The sequence below is a fragment of the Lissotriton helveticus genome, chromosome 6 (assembly GCF_964261635.1).
Source record: "Lissotriton helveticus chromosome 6, aLisHel1.1, whole genome shotgun sequence".
Taxonomy (NCBI): domain Eukaryota; kingdom Metazoa; phylum Chordata; class Amphibia; order Caudata; family Salamandridae; genus Lissotriton; species Lissotriton helveticus.
This window is the reverse complement of record NC_136067.1, coordinates 475,359,269-475,379,246: the sequence shown is the minus strand read 5'-3', so window position 1 is coordinate 475,379,246 and position 19,978 is coordinate 475,359,269.

The following is a 19,978-nucleotide window of genomic DNA, read 5'->3' as shown; positions in this document are numbered from 1 at the left end:
AGTGTGGCCTGGGTGCACAGTGTCGGTACTCTCTCTCCCTGTCCCTCTCTTCTTTTCCCTATCTCTCTCTCCCCCACTCTGTTCGTCTATTTCTCTCTCTCCCACTCTGTCTGCCCATCTCTCTCTCCCCCTCTCTGTCCACTTATCTCTCTCTCTCCCCCACTCTCTCCCTCTATCTCTCTCTCCCCCACTCTGTCGTCTATCTCTCGCTCCCCCTCTCTGTTCATCTATCTCTTTCTCCCCCTCTGTGTCCACCTATCTCTCTCTCTCTCCCCCACTCTCTAGATCTATCTCTCTCTCCCCCACTCTGTCGTCTATCTCTCGCTCCCCCTCTCTGTTCATCTACCTCTCTCTCCCCCTATTTGTCCATCTATCTCTCTATCTCTCTCTCCCTCTCTTTCAGTCTCTCTCCTTCACTCTCTCTCTCTGTCCCTTGATGTGTGCAGGGCACACTTTCTCATCATGATTTTTGTCTTGCAGGCAGTGACCTATGGATTGTCCCGAGGGGTGCCGCCATGTGTTTTCATTTCTGTTTTGTGTTTGTTTTAATACATTTTCATTTGATGCTTCGAAGGGGAATGTGTGATGCTCATTTTTGTGTTGACAGATTCATGTAACCAGATGTGATTGTGCGACATCATGCGTATTATTTGGTTCATGATTCCGTGTAGTTGATGTGGCATGTCTTTGTCTGGGGGGGAGGGCCCGGGAAGGGGGGTCCTGGGGCTGGTGGCGGTGGGTGTTCTGGCCCTCTTGGGTGTCCAGGCTGCATGGTCAGTGGCTCAATGGCATCTGTTGTTCTTCAAGTGTGGCTCTGGCCTGGGCTCCCTTTGGTGGTGCTGGCTGTCGTCCGACTTTACACCAGGTCAGAGCAGGTGTTAGTTTCCTGCTGTTAACATGCCTTATCTCATGTCTTGTGATCTTATCGCCGATCTGGCTGGTCGTTGAGAATGTTGGGGAGTGCTGTTGTTGCGGCTTTTTTCTCGGGAACGTCTACTCTACATCTCATTACCGATAGTTGCAGGGGTCATCTGTGGTGATGTTTTTTGAGGCTTCTATCGCAGGTAAACTGGTGCTATGGGCTGTTAGCACCAGCTTGTGAATGAGGTGATACATTTATAGCGACTATGGCTGCCGTAAAGTGCAGTTAACTCGGCAATAGCTCCTTGAGAATATGCCCCTTTGTTAATTACTTCCTTCATCTACATTAACTCTAATATTTATCTCAAATACATTTGCCAAATTGCAGACTCTCATTTACCTCTGGGACAATAAAGATAGCAAATATAGAAACTATTTGCTTTTAAACACAATTTTCCAATTGTACTATCATATCTTCCCAATAGGCAGAATAATGTGTTAAAAACGTTGGCATTGAAAATATCAAGTATGGATTTGGTAATTCGTAAGGCAATCTAGGTTTGAATTCCAAGTGGGCATCATTACAATGTGTTCATCCTTTCTTACACTTTAAATACATATTAGAGTGGTGAGATGTTGCAGTAGGTCTATCATGGAAAATAATAGCCACTGCTATAAAAGTTCTTCCTGAAACAGCTATTTGACTTGCATCAAAACAATGTTGCTTTCCAATTATCTTTCATTTGCTCTGTAACATTGTAGCATTAAAATCTGATATTTTCCAAATCTTTCTATATGTAAAGTAGACAACATCTCTGATCTACAATTCGAACATATCACGTCCTGATTGGCTGTTTTTATCAATTTGGTAAAAGGTACTGATTTGCAGTCTGGTATCGTCAAGTATATGAATTCGTCTGTTTGTATTTCAGTGGTAGAAGTAAATGAACACTCTTCCCATTTACGATCCTATCTGTAACTTAGTCCAAATAAGTTTTTAATCTTTATTCCTTCATGTTCTTATACTCCAAGTGTAAGCATTAAAAATGATTGTGCATCTTGTTGTATACTGAGAGTAAATGTCAAAGAACCAGTACATATATCCAATAGATGCCCATTTCCAGAAGCAGTATCGATTTTACTTCTGACAGTTACTAACTGTTAAATACATGATGTGGTAAAGAACAAAATCTTTTTTCTTTATTTCTCATGATTTCATGATGAAGATCTTATAGAAAAAACACATCATTCAGAATCACATTAGCATAACATTTGATACATGAACTATTTTGCAACTGATATCCTTTGATGTTATTAACAGTTTCCATTTTCTTTTTCTTTACGCCTTGAAGTTTCTCTTCACCTGTTTTCTTTTTTTGAACCTCAATTGTATCTTTGACATACTTCCATTTTGGACACACTACACTTTTCTCATGTATGGGATATTCACCTAAATCAGGAGTATAAAGTCTTCTTAAACAATTGTGCTCTCTTACACAATTTGCGTCAGCACTAACCTTTTTCTCATCAAAATCTATCAAAGAAAAACGAGACAATGTTCTTGCTCAAGACAATGCAAAGTATACCATTCCCACTTTGAACACTTTACTTCCAATATTTTCAAAACCAGTGTCTATACTTAAACCTTGAGATTTATGAATCGTTACTGCATTTGCTAAAGAGAGAGGAAACTGTTGTCTGCAAACATACACATCTTTTATAAGCAAATAATAAAATGTACAACACAATGCCCAATATGTCTTGCCTCTTTGATCTGATCAAATTTTATATTATAAAATGCTATTCCATCTGTATTCTGAAATGCTACAAAATCAACATCTTTTTCCTGTTGTTCCATTTACCAATCCTTCTTCTACATTCAAATTAAGTCATAAAATTACCCGACAGTTTACATATAGATGTAACCACTTTTCTAATCCTGCAATTTTAGGGACAGACTTGTCTAAAGTATGCAATTTAGCCTGTACTTTCTCTGTATGGATAATAGTCACTTCCTGGGGTTCAGTTATATCAATAGCTTTAATTTCCACTAATTGTTGTTTTTCCAGTTTCAAAAGTTGTTGATTAAACGTAGAACACTCTTGCAATGTTGGCATTAGGCAAATTATAGACTGCTTTTCTCCACTTATATTGTACATTACTTGAGCTGCTATATTTCCACTTGTAAACAAGTTCCTTAGTAGCCAACTTTCTAAAGCTTGTTTGCCATGTTTCGTCAAAATACCAATTCTTATGTCTTGAAGAATATTTGCGTAATCTTCATCACTTACTTGCTGCATATTCTTAACAAGTTATTTATATTCAAAATGTGACCAAATATTCACATTTCCAATACTGCCAAAGATTTCCTAGTGTCTTCATGGACAAGTGTTATAAAAGCAGGATGTCCTTTTACAGGAGTAAGTTGTAGTAGATCTCCGAATACAATTAAATGTTTTTCACCAAGCAGAACATCATAATCTGTTGCATTCTTAACAGCACAAAGGCAAGCATTACGTTTGAGACCATGCTCACCTTGAGAACTTTCTCTAGCTATTTCAGCTTCTATATTACTTTCTTCTTCAATCTCATCATTTAACATTTGTAGATATGTGGGGACAATTGTGAACTGAATACTATCTATACTTACATTAAAAGAATCTTCATAGCAGTCGAAATCACCAAGAAATTCTGTTTCACTATGTCAAGGCTTGAACAGTTGCAGAAGTGCTAAATAGAAATATTCCCTCTCATCTGGACTTTCACAACTGAGATATCTGTGGTTATTAAGATTTCCTTTGGCATGTTTTACCAAATATCCGTCACATCCAAATATTGCATATTTTTCTTCTTTTATATTTACTGTAAATTTTCTTTTGAAGCTGTAATGTTGAGGTATTTCTTACAGACATAGATTTTGAGATATGGACTACATTTGGGATAGTCCATATCTCAAATATATCCAACATATTAGTTTTAATATCTGTACTTTCTGGTTCATTCTGTGCTAAGTATTTAATTTCTTATAGAGATTGCAATACTCTATTTCATGTGGTAGCAAGACCTAGACTTACCCAAATGATTCCTCTTGACTTTGAATATAAACTGGCTGAGCTCAAGCGATCCGAATATTCCTAGGATCCAATCTCTCGATGGGAAAGCATTTTCAAGCTGAAGCTGTCCAATTTCTTGCTAAGGCTTTTTTCTTGTGAAATTTTTTCCCATATTTCTTTCACCTCTGTCTTTTCAGATTTAGTTATACAGGATGTAACACAGCGAGCAACAGCAATTAAATCATCTGCAACATACTGGATATCAATGTTTGCATTCCACATTTTCTAAATAACTTCATTGTAGTAAATAATGTAATTTGAAGCTTTGGTTCTTTTTAAGTTGTATGTATTCTTGGGAGATTTCCGAATTATTGTCTTACTGCTGACAAAAAACAATTTACTCTGCCTTTAGAAATTATAGGACATGTGAATCCAAAACAACATTTTGTATAACATTTTCCTTTACACTTGTATTTTCGTTGCCGGTATTTCCCACATCAATGACTTTGAAACCATAAAACTTGTTGTTTCAAGCTCTTTTCTCCTCTTTCTGTTGAAATGGCACATGTAACATACTGCTCAATGAAAGACAAAACAGTTTAATCAGTATCACTTCCAAATTTTGGAGCATTCTTTATCCATATTAGCATGTGTATATGAGGAGCACCTCTGGCTTAGTACTCCTTCCTCCCCAAAACATCTGTTACTTCTCCAAAAGGTAGATTATTTTAATTTCAGATAAATTACATCATAGCTTGAAAAATATGATTACATATCTGCACAAATGTACAGGATCCAAGAAACACAGTTCTCCAGCTGTCTTCAATTCAGTGTTTTTAACATTTGAATTTGCTTCTCATAGAAATTCAAGTAAATCGTCCCAAGCATTTTGAGCACAGCTACGTGTTACATACAAACCATGTAGGATTACCTAAGTTTCTTAACATGTATTTAAGTTCTCCATAACGACGATCCCAATACTCATTGGTACCACGTTGACAGGCCATCAAATTAATTAACTGAGATTCTACATTTTCATCTCTTTGTTCAACTTTGTCCATGAATTCCTTTGCAGAAACATGTGGAAAATGAACTCCTGTTTTTAATATGTAGTTCAGTGCCTAAGAAAGTGCAGACAAATCACTTTCAAATAGAAGATAAAATATGTATGGAATACACTGTCGTGACCTTGGATCTTCAGTGTACAATCTTGTTGAGCGGTATTCTGAAACTGGAATCCATTTTGTTGTTTTCTAATTTGTTGCAACAGTATTTGTAAATAACTTGATCAGTAGCCAACTCAAACCGACCTTCTACCAACAAATAGGAACCAAATTGCTGCCACTTATCATTGTTTTCCTTTTCAACATTCCTAGTGGGACTTCTATTGTGAGCACGTCGAAAGCAAATGCAAATATAGTTTGGCTTTTCAAATGAAACTGTCTTAAACTTTGTAATTTCTTTTGCAAACTCATCAATACTAATCTCTTTTACCTGTTCTTCAACACCTACACTTATCAAGCTCTCACATTTTCCACACTCCTCTTGTGAACAAAAAAAGCAAAACTGTATACCATCACAAACCTTTTGTACATCTTATAGCAAACCATGCAAAAGAGCTGTGTTCATTTAACTTAAACATAATGCAGGAGTTTTTACAATCCGCATTGCAGAGTTGGCAGGGTATGCCCAGACATGGGTCCCGTGCTCCCTAAGCCACTGTAGTCAAGCTATCCTGGCTGAAGACGGCTAATAGCCAGAAACCGGTCCTAGGATGCTTGATTATGGTCCAGGGAAGACATGGCTTGGCAGTTCGGGCTGGACTGTTCCCATGAGGCACAGGGTCCAGACTGATATGCATATGGCCATGTCTGCACTAGGGTGGCTTGGTGAGCAAAATAACGATGGATTAAACCCAGATCTGTGACTGGGGGTTAATGTTTTGCCATTGTGCAACATTACGTCCATCAGCTTGTGTGTTTTTCTGTTCACTCTATGTGGGAAGGGTATGCCATGACGTGGGTCCCGTGCTCCCTAAGCCACCCAGTCAAGCTATCCTGGCTAAAGACGGCTGATAGCCAGAAACCGGTCCTAGGATGCTTGATTTTGGTCCAGGGAAGACATGGCTTGGCAGTTCGGGCTGGACTGCTCCCATGAGGCACAGGGTCAGACTGATTTGCATATAGCCATGTCTGAACTGGGGTGGCTGAGTGAACTAAAGAATGGTGATGGATTAAACCCAGATCAGTTGACTAGGGGTGAGTGTTTGATTTGTTCAAACGCTCCGTCCATCATCCCCTTTTGTACTACTTTCTAAAAGTGTCATTTTACAACACAGAATGATTTGCGTATGGCCATGTCTGAACTGGGGTGGCTTGGTGAGCAAAATAACAATGGATTAAACCCAGATCTTTTGACTGGGTGTGAGTGCTTGATTGATTCAGATGCTCCGTCCATCACCACCCCCTTTTGTACCGCTTTTGGCCGCCATAAGTGTAGCAGGGTATGCTCAGATGTGAGTCCCTTGCTCACTTTGCCACTGGATTCAAGCAAGCCGGGCTGAAGACGGCTGGAATGCCAGAAACCGGTCCTCGGAAGCTTGTTTCCGGTCCAGGGAAGGCATGGCTTGGCAGTTCGGGCTGGACTGTTCCCATGAGGCACAGGGTCAGACTGATTTGCATATAGCCATGTCTGAACTGGGGTGGCAGAGTGGGCTAAAGAACGGTGATGGATTAAACCCAGATCTTTTGACTGGGTGTGAGTGTTTGATTGATTCAGATGCTCCGTCCATCACCACCCCCTTTTGTACAGCTTTTGGCCGCCATAAGTGTGGCAGGGTATGCTCAGACGTGAGTCCCTTGCTCACTTTGCCACTGGATTCAAGCAAGCCGGGCTGAAGACGGCTGGAATGCCAGAAACCGGTCCTCGGAAGCTTGTTTCCGGTCCAGGGAAGGCATGGCTTGGCAGTTCGGGCTGGACTGTTCCCATGAGGCACAGGGTCAGACTGATTTGCATATAGCCATGTCTGAACTGGGGTGGCAGAGTGGGCTAAAGAACGGTGATGGATTAAACCCAGATCTTTTGACTGGGTGTGAGTGTTTGATTGATTCAGATGCTCCGTCCATCACCACCCCCTTTTGTACCGCTTTTGGCCGCCATAAGTGTGGCAGGGTATGCTCAGACGTGAGTCCCTTGCTCACTTTGCCACTGGATTCAAGCAAGCCGGGCTGAAGACGGCTGGAATGCCAGAAACCGGTCCTCGGAAGCTTGTTTCCGGTCCAGGGAAGGCATGGCTTGGCAGTTCGGGCTGGACTGTTCCCATGAGGCACAGGGTCAGACTGATTTGCATATAGCCATGTCTGAACTGGGGTGGCAGAATGGGCTAAAGAACGGTGATGGATTAAACCCAGATCTTTTGACTGGGTGTGAGTGTTTGATTGATTCAGATGCTCCGTCCATCACCACCCCCTTTTGTACCCCCTTTTCTATTGAGTCAGTATTGATTGTAAGTGAATTTCCAAACACACCAGTTTATTTAAACATTCAATGCGATATGTAGTGACAGGTATATGTGAAAAGAATGCTGTCACTAAGCATCTAAGATAGTGGTGAAAATATGACACAAGGCGTTTGGTAAACATGGAACACAGTGTCACTTGGAATGCTGCTGAAAAAAGTTCCTACCAAGTTTAGTAAAGATTGGAGTGATATTGTTTGTATTTGTAGTAATTAAGCTACGTATATAAAAAAGGTGTATGATGGCCTGTCAAAATCCATACCTGAGCTGAAGTGCTTCCCTGTAAGAGATCATTGCCACTTGCTAGATAGTGTGATCAAAGCATCTTTACAATCTTCAGAGTTAATGAAGAATGCTATTGAGATTGTAATTCATTCTGGGGAAGTACAAATGCAGTTGGTCCTCATATACCCTGTGCACACGTATACACATGCACTATCAGTGCAAAAGGACATCACACCAGTTTAATAATAATATCCAATATCAATATCAGTGCAAAACAAGATCAAAGATGATAAAAAAATCCACCATACAGTTCTTTAGAAATACCAATAACAAAAATCAGACTTACAATATAGTTCCTTAAGGTCGATAGCTCCATCCGGTGCTATCACTGGGTCATGAACAACAAATTAGAATAGTTCTGGCTGACTGTGACATCACAAGCTAGCTACCGTGTCAGGAAGACCCAGAAAACAGTACCTTTAGGAAACCTGGGCGTCGGTGACTTGCGATGAGCTCCGAAGAGCCGGCGTCGGCTGGTGCCGGTTCTGAAGGTCAGTATAGGAGTTGTCGTGCCCTTGAAGTCACACACATCGCAGATCTAACTCAGTGTGGTTGAGGTCAGGAGTGCTGGTGTCGGCAGGCATTGGAGGTGTGGTGTGAAGTTCAGTGGTGCGGTGCCCTCAGGACATGGTTCAGACAGCGGCTCGGTGACGGTCGTCCAACAGCATCAGTGAGACAAGGGCAACTATGCGAAGTGGTGTGAAGCTCATTTTGGTGCTGGCATGTCACGGTACAAGCAGCAGTTTTGGAGTTGCTAAAGCTCCGTTGTCGGCTAATGAACAGGAGTCAAAACGTAGGCATCAGTAGCCCAAAGTTGTGGTGTGGGACCAGGGAGTGCATTGTGTAACTTATGAGCGGTCCCCTAAAATCACAGTGAAACCAGCAGCATCGATGTTAGAATGGAGCAGCCGCACGAGGGATACCAAGGCAGCGGTGTGAAGCAAGACAATGCAAAGTGCAATGCCCACAAGCCATGGTGTTAGCAGCAGCTTGGTGGCAGGCAGCAGTGTGACCAGGGTTGTGATGTGAAATGCGGCAGTGCCCTCTGCGGTGTCTTTAGGACACTGAGCTGGCAGTGGCATCATTGACAGCGTCTGGTTTCTTTTTCTTCTGTTGCAGCAAAGAACATACACTACCCTGTGCTGGTAGCAGATGAACTTGAAGTCTTTGATGTTCTTAAGACTTCTTGAACAGGGGGCAAGCTCTACCTCAAGCCCTCGGAGAAACTCAAACAGAGAAGTCGCAAAAAGTTCAGTACAGTCGTTTCTCTGCCCAGGACAGAAGGAACCACTGCAATCCAACACAGCAAAGCACACAGCAAAATGGTAGTTCATCCTCACAGTTTCTCCAGCTCTTCTTCTTGGCAAATTTCTTGATACAAAAAAGTTCTAAAGTCTTCCTGGGGTCAGAGCCCCAACATTTATATCACATTTTCTCTTTGTTCTCTTTGCGGTAGAGGTCTCCGAGCCCAGTCCAAACCAGTTTCGCCCTCTCTGGCTCAGCTTCACTAGAACAGGTGGAGAAAGCATTGCGCAGAGGAGACACTGCCTATTCAGGTGCTAGTGAAAGCTTCTCCCACCACTCTAAATGCGAGAAGTGCTGGGACTGCCGGCATTGAGAAAACTTGCCAGGAGGAGGACTAGTGTGTTATTTTTTTACATGAGCGCTCACTAACTTAATGTTGGGTAGCCGTTCACGAGAAAAATCTCTGCCCCACATCACTTTTGCAGTTTTTCGGAACTACTTGCTCCATGCGAGTGGGCAAAACTCAGCAAACTCTGCCAGCGGAGTAGAATTCTTTGCCCACCCCTATTTGAAGTGCAGGAGTTTGCCTACTACTGTGTCACATCATCAAACATACAATAATCTCCAATTGCATAATGACTCAGGACTCCACTCTCTGAACAATTTCACAGACTTTGTCCTAGCAGATATAAACCTACATCTGAATGATGCTGATGACACACCATGACAAACACTAGATTCTCTTCTGCAATTGAAAGGTTTTTTTCAACACTTTAAAAAGCAGACCTACAAAAAATGTTTTAGCCTTGACGCTAGCATTTCCAACCACATTGGCGTCTCCCTCCACTCCATCCTTGTCATTGATTAGTCTGACCATACCCTAATCCTCTTCGACCTCAATATCAAACAATTTAAGCTCCACAACCAAACTCACCTGCTGAAGCACTGGACTAAAAATATGCACTAAATCCCGCATTCAGAGTTAGAATCCCTAATTAGCTCCCACATTACTCCTCCAAACAAACTGACCACCACCGACAAAACTCGCCTCCCACTACAACACAAAAAGAACTAAACTTCTTAACACAATCGCCCCCTTAAAACTCAAAAAATCAAGAAGTTCCCCAGCCAGATCATGGCTCAACACAGATCTTAACAATGAGAGGCAACAACTCAGACTGGCGGAATGAAAATGGAAAAGCAACACTCTCTAGACCCTCTCTGTCCCCTTCAAACAGAAAACGTCAAATGTAAAAAACACATCTTCTGAGAAAAATCTGTCTTTTTCAGAACTCAACTGGACCAGTCCAGAAACCATCCAAAAGACCTCTTCAAAATCCTTAAAAACCAAACCTCCTCCATTCCTCACCAACTTCCCTCTTCTCCTCCCACAAAAGACCCCACCTCTAATGATGGACCCCCCACGTACCCAGCACCAATAGATGAAGTCATCTACAGCTCCACCCTCTGAGAATACCAGAACTCCATCATTAATCACCTTCATCCAAAAGACATCACAATTTGGTCCGAATCTGAATATATATCTGAAAAGGAGGTCTGCGAAATACTCTCACCCAGAAAGCCGACCTCCCACCTCTCTGACCCTCTCCCCTACTCTCTTGTTAAAAAGCTCAACTATATCTTTGCTCCATCCTGGACCAATATTGTCAACTCCTCTGTATTTAGTGGCTCCATGCTGGCCTCTCTCAAACTTGGACCTATTATCAAGAAGCCCAATGCTGACCCCAACTACCTCAATTACGGACCCAGTACCAGACTCAACCTACTTATGAAAAATTTCCAGAAATGTGTCCTCTCTCAATTAAACAATCATATAGAGAAATTCAACTTGCACAACACATTCCAATCCTGATTCAGGAAAGGCGGTAGTACCAAGACTGTTTATTGTTTATTGTTATTAGTTAATAAAAAATGTTACAATATTTTACAATTGATACAAGATAAAGGGTATTTGAAATAAAATAAATTGCCTTTCTAATTGATCTTAGTTTGTAATTAATACTGAATAATGGAACATGTTTAAAATAAAATACTTTGCTTTTAAAATTAATCAGTTTTCTAAAATGCACTAGTTGATATTACAAATATACAAGAAAATAAAACGTTCTGCATCTCAGCATGTTATTATTACGGTTCCTTCTATTGTAGCCAATCACACTCAACTAGATTGTTGTTAAGTTGTTATTAAGCATGGGCGAATTTTGCAAATTCGCGAAATTGCGTTTTTACGGATTCGCAATCCGCAAAATTCGCGAACTCTCGCAAATTTGCGTTTTTTTTGTTGGTGTTCACAAGGGTTTATGCCAGTTCGCGAGGGTTTTTTACCAGTTCGCAAACGCGAACTTACTTGTCGGGTCGCAACGGTCGCGACCATGTTGTTTCTACGTCTGGTTCATCACAGCACCCTCTGTTTCACCACTGCCACCCTATGTTTCACCACTGCCACCCTCTGTTTCACCCATGCCACCTCTGGTTCATCACTGCCACCCTCTGGTTCATCACTGTAGATTATGGTGGGAAAAGCACACCTGCCCTGCCTCAACTGAGATGAATGAATTAGGGGCTGATTAATGTGTCACCGAATTTGAACTTCCAGTCTGGCACCTGCTTCCTTATCTGTAATTGCTTTCTGTTGCAGTGTAATTTTTTTTAACAGGACCTTTGTGGCATACTTGTAGCTATTCTCTGAACCTGCTGTGAGGGTCAGAGCAGGGTCATAGAATAGTTGCAAGTAGGCAACTGAACTCTGGAGGGGCCCCTCAGGAAGCACTGCAGGGAATGGTTACTAATGATGAGCTTGAACTTTTGCACCTGCTGAGTGCTTTCAGTTTTGCAAAAAGTAATCCTTCCAGGTCAAGATCCAAATCATAGTGACCAGGACATGAACAAAGCACTGGGAGGAGCCTGCTGGACAGGAACAGGAAGTTGGAGACAGTGGGGCACTTCCTTCCTCCCCCCCCCCCCAAAATGGACTCCTTGCAAAAAAAAGTGCAGGCAAATGTCAACCTGAGGAGTTATTCTGATAAAATTCATCTTTTTCAGAAGGTTTATGCTGCCTGCTGGTGGATTTATTGTGCAGGATTGCAAATTTTGCAATTTTGCAAACGCGAGATTGTCGCTGCCCGCCGCATCTACTTGTTCGCAAGTGTTTACTCCCGCGATGCGTGATCACGGGCCTTTATGACGTACTCGCGTTGACAAACTCTCGCTGTGCAAGGTGGCAAGCCGCGATGACGTAATCCCGGTCGACAAACTCCCGTGGGATCCCGCAGCAAGATCCAAAATGGCGCAGCACACGCAAACATGAAGAAAAACAACTCTTCAAACGCTGAATGACGGTAAGTGAACTCCGCGCGCCGCAATATTGTATTTGTCACCCCAAGCAAAAAAATCTGCTTCACGAGAGTTCGCGGATTGCGAATTTGCCAAAAATCTGCGAATTCCGCGAACGGAACGGATTTTACGCCCATGCTTAGTTGTTATGTTCCATATAGGTACCCTAATATAGGCCCGGGTAATATCTTACACCTTCACCTACATTACCTCCCCTACACTACACAGTAACAAGCCTTTTAGGATTGAACATTTACCTAGTTCTAGTCCTGGGCGCAGAAGGAGGGTTTTCCCTGAACAATAGCGTTCTATAACTTCATCAATAGACTCACAAAGTATGAATGAATATTTATACGGGTTCTTGTAAACCAGGCAGGGGCTAAACCACCTGCATAATATCTACGTACAAGGTTCATCCCATACGTCATCCTCAGATATAACAATGGCTAATACAAAAAACAAAGGACAAAGGAGTCCTAGATACTTTCTGTATAAATACAGCACATCTTGCTAGTGTTAGCCAGAGGGAACAGAGACTTCCAGGCCAACACACTGACCAGAGACACTGAGTCTCCTGCATGCAGACGCTCCAGCTGATAGTGGTCTAACATATCCCTTGTGGGGTGTCCAACACGAGACCAGGACGGGGTCCCATACTCTCTCACTTCAGGTAATGGGCTTAGATTTAATCCTAGAGGGATTCTTGGCTTCATGCCTACTCAAATGCTAGGTACAATTAGGTACATCTAGACAGGCATTGTAGGAGTACGCGCTTTCGATTTTCTCATGCATGTTATATTCCTGTATGTATTCATGATTATTGCAAAATGGTAGAACTTTGCTATCCTTTTATAGTCACTGAACTGCTAATCATATATATTTACTACTGTCTAACGGTTGTTGCAGCACATCTATTTTACATCTATTTTACACTAGAAGAACAACTGTGCAATAAATTATTGTTGTAACACGCCCAACTGTTTCTTCTGTGTATCTCTCTGAGACCTAATAAGTGAGCATGAGTGACTGAGCGAAAGGTAGTACATTGTTTCCATCATTCTGAGGAATCAGGGTTCTCATGTTCTGTGGCTTCCAGAAACTATTCTCTCCCCAATAGGAGGAGATTCTAGCGGCACTGTGAGATAGCTAATGCAAACAGGTTAACATTCTCGCTGGAGTACATGGAATCAATCTGCCACCAAACCCACAGTTTATGTTATCCAAATGCACAGATTCTGTGTAGGAATATACAGGAACCACACAACATGGCACCACCAACGTTGGTTGGGTACCTATTTAACAGTAGAATCTGAGTAGTTCAGTTGTACTAATTCCCAGAGGCCCGCTACTCACAAAACGCTGAGTAGGCTAAAATATTCTATTTATTAGCTATGGTTAATCAAGCTGAAGGACACAGTGTTCCTAAAAGTGTGTAATAAAACGTTATCTTAGTTCCCTTGAACAAACTTATTCTTTACAAAAATGACGGAAACAAGAGATAACCCAGTAGTGGATCTGCACCTTTCATCTGGAGACGATACAAACGCAATTTAAATTGCACCTAAATTCAGACACACAAACTCCTTGAAGCTATTAGATAATGATTTACAAGCTAGGGATGCCTTAGTAGCCTTGGTAGCTTTTGTGATTGAGGAACACAAATCAAACAAAACAGAGGTATTTTATTTGTGGGTTACATTCCCAGCAGCAGATCCAAGAACACAGACATTTGACTTATGCACAGAGGTAGTTTCACCATTGGAATTGGCCCGTTTGAGGACATAGAGATTCCACTCACATACCAGGAAACACTTATAGTGTTTAAATGCGCCCTACCCCAAAGAAGAGGAATAGGAAGATTAGGCCCACTCGAAGGAGATTGGGCAAAATGGCCAACATTAGCAGCCTACACACCACATCGTGACATTGAAACAATGCCACATGGAGACTTACTCATACAACACAAAGATGTAATTAAAATTTACAGAAACCTGAGGCAGTTCGTAATGACAGTCCAACCAGCAACAGTTGCAACAAATGGAACTCAACCTCAGGGTACAGCAACTAAAATCATACCACAAAAATGACATGCAGTAATGGGCAAAATGCCCATGAAACGCGAACAAATGCCATTCTGGGTAGCTCGGAAAATAACACAGTCAGAGGCAGTATTCCCTAATACCACCCTATTTGAAAAACACAGAATGCTAACAATCTGCTGGCCCATGGGGATAACACCACAAATAGAGGATTGTACCACTTGGGTTACAGTCTTTGCAGCCATTTATACCAGGACTCGGAGTATTCCTTCATTAGCGGTGATATCGGATGTCTTAAGACAAATACAGAGCAAGTACGGAGTAGAGCCTACTCTGAACTTAGGAATGAAGTTATTAGGTAATTATGACCAGGTATAAGCCATAATACTAGCTAATATTAAAGGAGAAGCAGCTTCAATGGCAACCCGCCAACGCCTAAAGGAGTTCAGTCCTTTGCCCAATATAATTGAAACTGCGTATGCGGAATTAGGAAGAGACAGTTTGGGTGGGAAAACATTAAACCTTAACTGAGGGGCAGTCCTGAAAAGGACACTTCTAAGCAGATACCTGCTTCTTCTAAAAAGAAGTGGGATAATAAAACACAACAAAACTTTAAAGAAAACAGATCTCAATCCTGAGGTAGATCTCCTCCACAGGAGCACTCTGAAAAGAGGTACAACCTTAGGAATAGGGATGATATTAGGAAACCTGACAGGTATCGGGATACTGATACATGTTCCTCTTTTTCCTTTCAGGGTTCATCAAAAAACTCAGAGAGAGAAGGACGGTCGGAACACAAAGAAGAGAGTACAAAGTCCAGAGACATGCAGCACGCTCAAGACTATACTTCCAAACATGAAGAAAAGCCAAAAATCAAAACCTCAGTTTGAAAAGAAGAAAGTTGCAGGCCTGAAGATCAAACGTGTCCAGAATTCTGAGGACCCAACTTCTGAATGGGGAATGGGCTCAGGCCATGCTAGACAGTGTGGCAAAGTAACAATAGCTCCCTAGAACCTGATGGAATTTCAGATGACGGCGCAGTTGAATGATTTGATTATATCAGGGTGGAAACACCAGATAAAAGGGTGAGCATCCCATAAAGGTTACATGAAATAACACTCCAAATGGAGGGGGAGAAGCCCAGGAAAGTTAAAGGTCTCTTTTGGGAGAACCTGTCATCTGGTTATGACATTCTATTAGCTGAACAAGATTGGCCGCCAGAATTCTTTATGGATTATTATATTTTCGCCCTAGGGGAGAAAATATAATTTTTTTCCAGCATTCACCAACCTCGTTTCCATTCATAATAAACACACATATGCACAGGAGTGGGCAGTTACCCTTGCTATAGCATTATACAAAAATATTGCCGGATGGGATGAGGATAAAACCCACCACGTGATCCCGTTAAAAGTCCCACCAAATGCACAGAGGAAATGTCCAATAAAGCAAGAAGCTAAAAAACAGGCCAGGGAGATCTTAGATCAACTTGAGTATCAAGGGGTCATTGAAACATGCACTTCACCGATGAACAATCCTTTGTTTCCCGTATCAAAAGTAGACAACTCATATAGTCTAAATTACAGAGATTTAAACACATTAACACATTTGCTGTCCAAAATGCACTCAGTGGCGCATTAATGAATAACATTGTACAGAAAAAATACAAAACTACACTTGATATCTCAAATGGATTTTTCTGCCAAAATGTAGTGCCTGAAAGCAGGTATTTGACTGCATTCTCAGCGATGGGGTCCCAGCAACAATTTTGTCGTCTCCATCAGGGGTATAAGAACACATTTGCGAGTATTTTCAGCAAGAGTAACTGAGTTACTCCAAACTTTTGATTTGGAAGCGATTTCCTATGTTGATTATATTTATCTGACGGACGATGGTTTAGAAAGGCACTTGACCGGGGTGAACACCATAAATATGGGATTCAACTCTGAGGGCTACAAATTTTATTTAAAAAAAATCAAAAATCGCCCACCCCAATGTCCTGTGTTTTGGATATGAGCAAAGGGAAAAGTACGGCAGCTAACTTTTTAGAAAAGAGTGCGCTCTCCAACTTCCAAAATCATAATAGAAAAAATCTACAATCAATACTGGGATTCCTTCATTTCAGCAGAATTTACATTTTGGATTACGCAGAAAGAGTAAAACCTTTATACAACTTAATGAAACCTGACTTTTCAGTTAGACAATCGGCAGAGGAACACACAAACATCCAACATTCTCACTACAAGAAGGCATGATAGCTTCAAAACACTTACAGATGCGAGTAAACATACGCAAATTAGTGGTCTGTGTAATAGCGGGTCAATGCGGGTACACTTACTTGACCTTCAATGAAGGCGAAAACAGTACCAATCACTTACAAATCACACCTGTACACAAACGCAGAAATGCATTTCACTTCAACGGAGAAAATACTGACAGCAGTTCAGACCGCTGTAGCGAGTGAAAGAGCACCGGTTCAGGGAAAATGCATAATTGTCGTAACACTGGTACCAGCTTTAGAAGCTGTTACAAAGATTAGCATTACAAATGCAAAAACCTTACATCCAAAGATGGATACAATGGGGCTAATTCTCTTACTGTAACAGATGTTGAATACAGATTTGATCCTAGTCTCAAAACACAAGCATTCATGCAATATGAACAAGAATACCCTCTACCGAATGAAATCTTGCCTATAGACCAGTATGAATATATCATTTACACTGATGGATCTGCTCAACCAGCCAAAGGGAGTAGATGACAATACAGTGCAGCATGTGCTATCGTTAAAGGTTGCATGCGAGATGGAAAGGTCCATCCAAGTTACACCAAAACGCAATCCTTACGAGACAGCAATGCACAGTTGGTAGAGCTAAAAGCATTGATACTAGCACTGGTGAATACGGATCATGAATTCCCCACACTGATAGTGTGTGATTATTTTTACTGTGTGCAATCATACAATGAATATTTACATCATTGGGACCAAAATGGGTGCAAAGACGCAAAAGGTGGCACAATTAAGCATAAAATGTTCTGGGAGCAGGTAGTTGAGTTGAAAAACAAACTACCACTGGCTCACGTGATTCATACACTGAGTCATCAATGTGATGGCATTCACATTGAAGGGAATTAATTAGCTGATTAAGCTGTGAAGGGGGCTGTACTCACAGCTTTTGTAGTTGCAATCACTCATCAAAAATTAGGATAGACTGTGATATTATGGTTGCTGTCATTGCTTCATGCAAAGGCAGCTCAGCAGTACCAAAGACAACATTCCATATGCTTAGATTCCTAGAGTGGGGTTTAGAGTATTATCAAATATGGATCGTAGACAGGGTTCGATTGTTGCAGCACATGAGGGTTTGGGCTCTGCGCACACAGGTGTTACAGTAACTATTTAGTTATTGAAACAGAGCTATTGGTGGCCAGGTCTAACAAAGCAAACTAAACACTATGTCTTAAATGTGACATCTACCAGCAGATGAAAGGCTTCACCATAACATGCCCGGCACGGACGCCATTATTAAAATCAGACAATTCTCTAGCTTCTGTGTATCTGGTCAGTGCGGCCCCTTACAATCCGATGGGGCTTACAAGTATATCTTGGTGGCAGTGAATTCATGCTCAAGTTTCGTATGGGTTTGGCCTCAGTGTTTGGCTGACGCTCAAACTGTTATCAAAGTTTTGCAAGTACCAAACAACATGAAAAGGGGAGTCCCCAATTATAAAAAGGACAAGAAAGTTCCAAATATAAGTCAAATCACCCACAGAACAGCTGAATATTTTTCAAATTGTTATTTTTATTTTTATTCACATAAAGATATATCACATTGAATAAGTAAATCACAATCCAAAATTCATTTAGTCATCTTATATATAAAATTTCATTTTGTCTGGTTAACATACATAAAGAAACAGAACATCAGCCAAGGGACACAAAAAACACTAAAAAATCGCCCACAATTCACTCATTCATTCAATCAATTAATGACAGTTTCGAAAAATTGGGCAATTTCCTTGTAAATGAACCTTTCTTCGAAGGCACCCATAAAGGCATTCGCCACATTCGGAGCGCAAGCTGCACCCATACTGATGCCCAGCACTTGCTGGTAGATAACTTTATTGAACTCAAAGTAGTTTTCTTTGAACACAATGGCTAGGCATTCTAAAATAAATTGTTTCTCAGTTGGGCAGTCTGAACCATCAAGCATCTTCTTAACAGACTCTAGTGCGCCTTCCTGAGGGATATTTGTATATAATGCCTCAATATCCATTGAGACAAGTATATCCGTGTGAATGTTGAAATCCAGGCCCTCAATCTTGGTGATAAGGTGTCCTGTATCTCGAACATAGGCAGGGAGGCGACAAATGACAGGTGAGAGGCAGGTGTCCACAAATTTGGACAAGGGTTCCGTTAGTGATCCAATAGTGGACACAATTGGTCTGTATGGAGGAGCCGTGAGACTTTTGTGCATTTTAGGCAGTCCATATAGAACCGTAATTTTGAAAAAAGTTTTATTGAAGAAATCGAATTCTTGGTCACAAATGGATCCTCGATGTAGGGCACTACGAGTGACATTAAAAATCTCAGTCATAATTCTTCTCGAGGGGTATGACACAACTTTCCGGTAATGTTCAGGACAGTTAAGCATAGAAAGAATTTGTTCCTTATAGTCTGAACTATCAAGATCTGCAATCCCGCCCCCCCTATCACTTGGTTTCACAGTGAGTGTATGGTCAGCAGACAACTTTTTAAGTGCTTGATATTCATCATAACTCAAGTTGTAGGCTGGTTTCGGGACAAATTTCATCATGCTTTGAATTTTAGCACAGACACTCCGTTCGAAAATACCTACTTCCGGACCAACCTGTTCAAGGGTCGGCGTAAAGACCGAAGGGGGTCGAAAGCCAGATATATTGTTAGTCGGTGCCATTTCTAATCCAGAAAAAAAATTCCTACGCCTAATCTTACGAAAAAAAGCCTGTACATCTTTATTTAATTCGAAGGCATTAAAAGGGGTACTGGGGACAAATGAACGTCCACGGGATAAGAGCTCAATGGTTGTTTTCTCAAGGTTTTTTTCCACAGGTTGAAAATGGGAATAAGGGAGGAGTCAGATGTTTTTTTTCCCTCCAATATTGATTCCGCCTTGTCTCCAGAAAACAAGGCAGGTTCTCTGTCTGTTGGTAACCAGTCTGTTGATACCGACCCTTTTCCTGAGGTCTGAATCTGACCCGAGTGGTGCCCTGACGATTCCCTAAAAAAACAAAAAAACGATTCGACCGTTGAGGGCCGTCATATTGGGCACGTCTGCTGGGAAAGTTATCCGTGGAAACGGATCACCCCTCATTGTCTGATTCTGAGGTCTCAGAAAAGGTGAGGATTTTCCTATTGGACCAGTACTGTTGGTCCCCTTGTTGATTGGCATCTCTCGCAGAATAGTATTGAGCATTCAGGTATGGATATACCCTTTCTTCTGAAAAATATTGAATGTCTTTTTTCAATTTGTTGGTCGTTCTTCTAATAATGTAATCACTGAAGGAATCGAGCTCAAGATTAACTTCCTCTAATTTACGTTTGGCATCTTCAATCGCATCATTTTAAAGGAAGCATTCCTCGA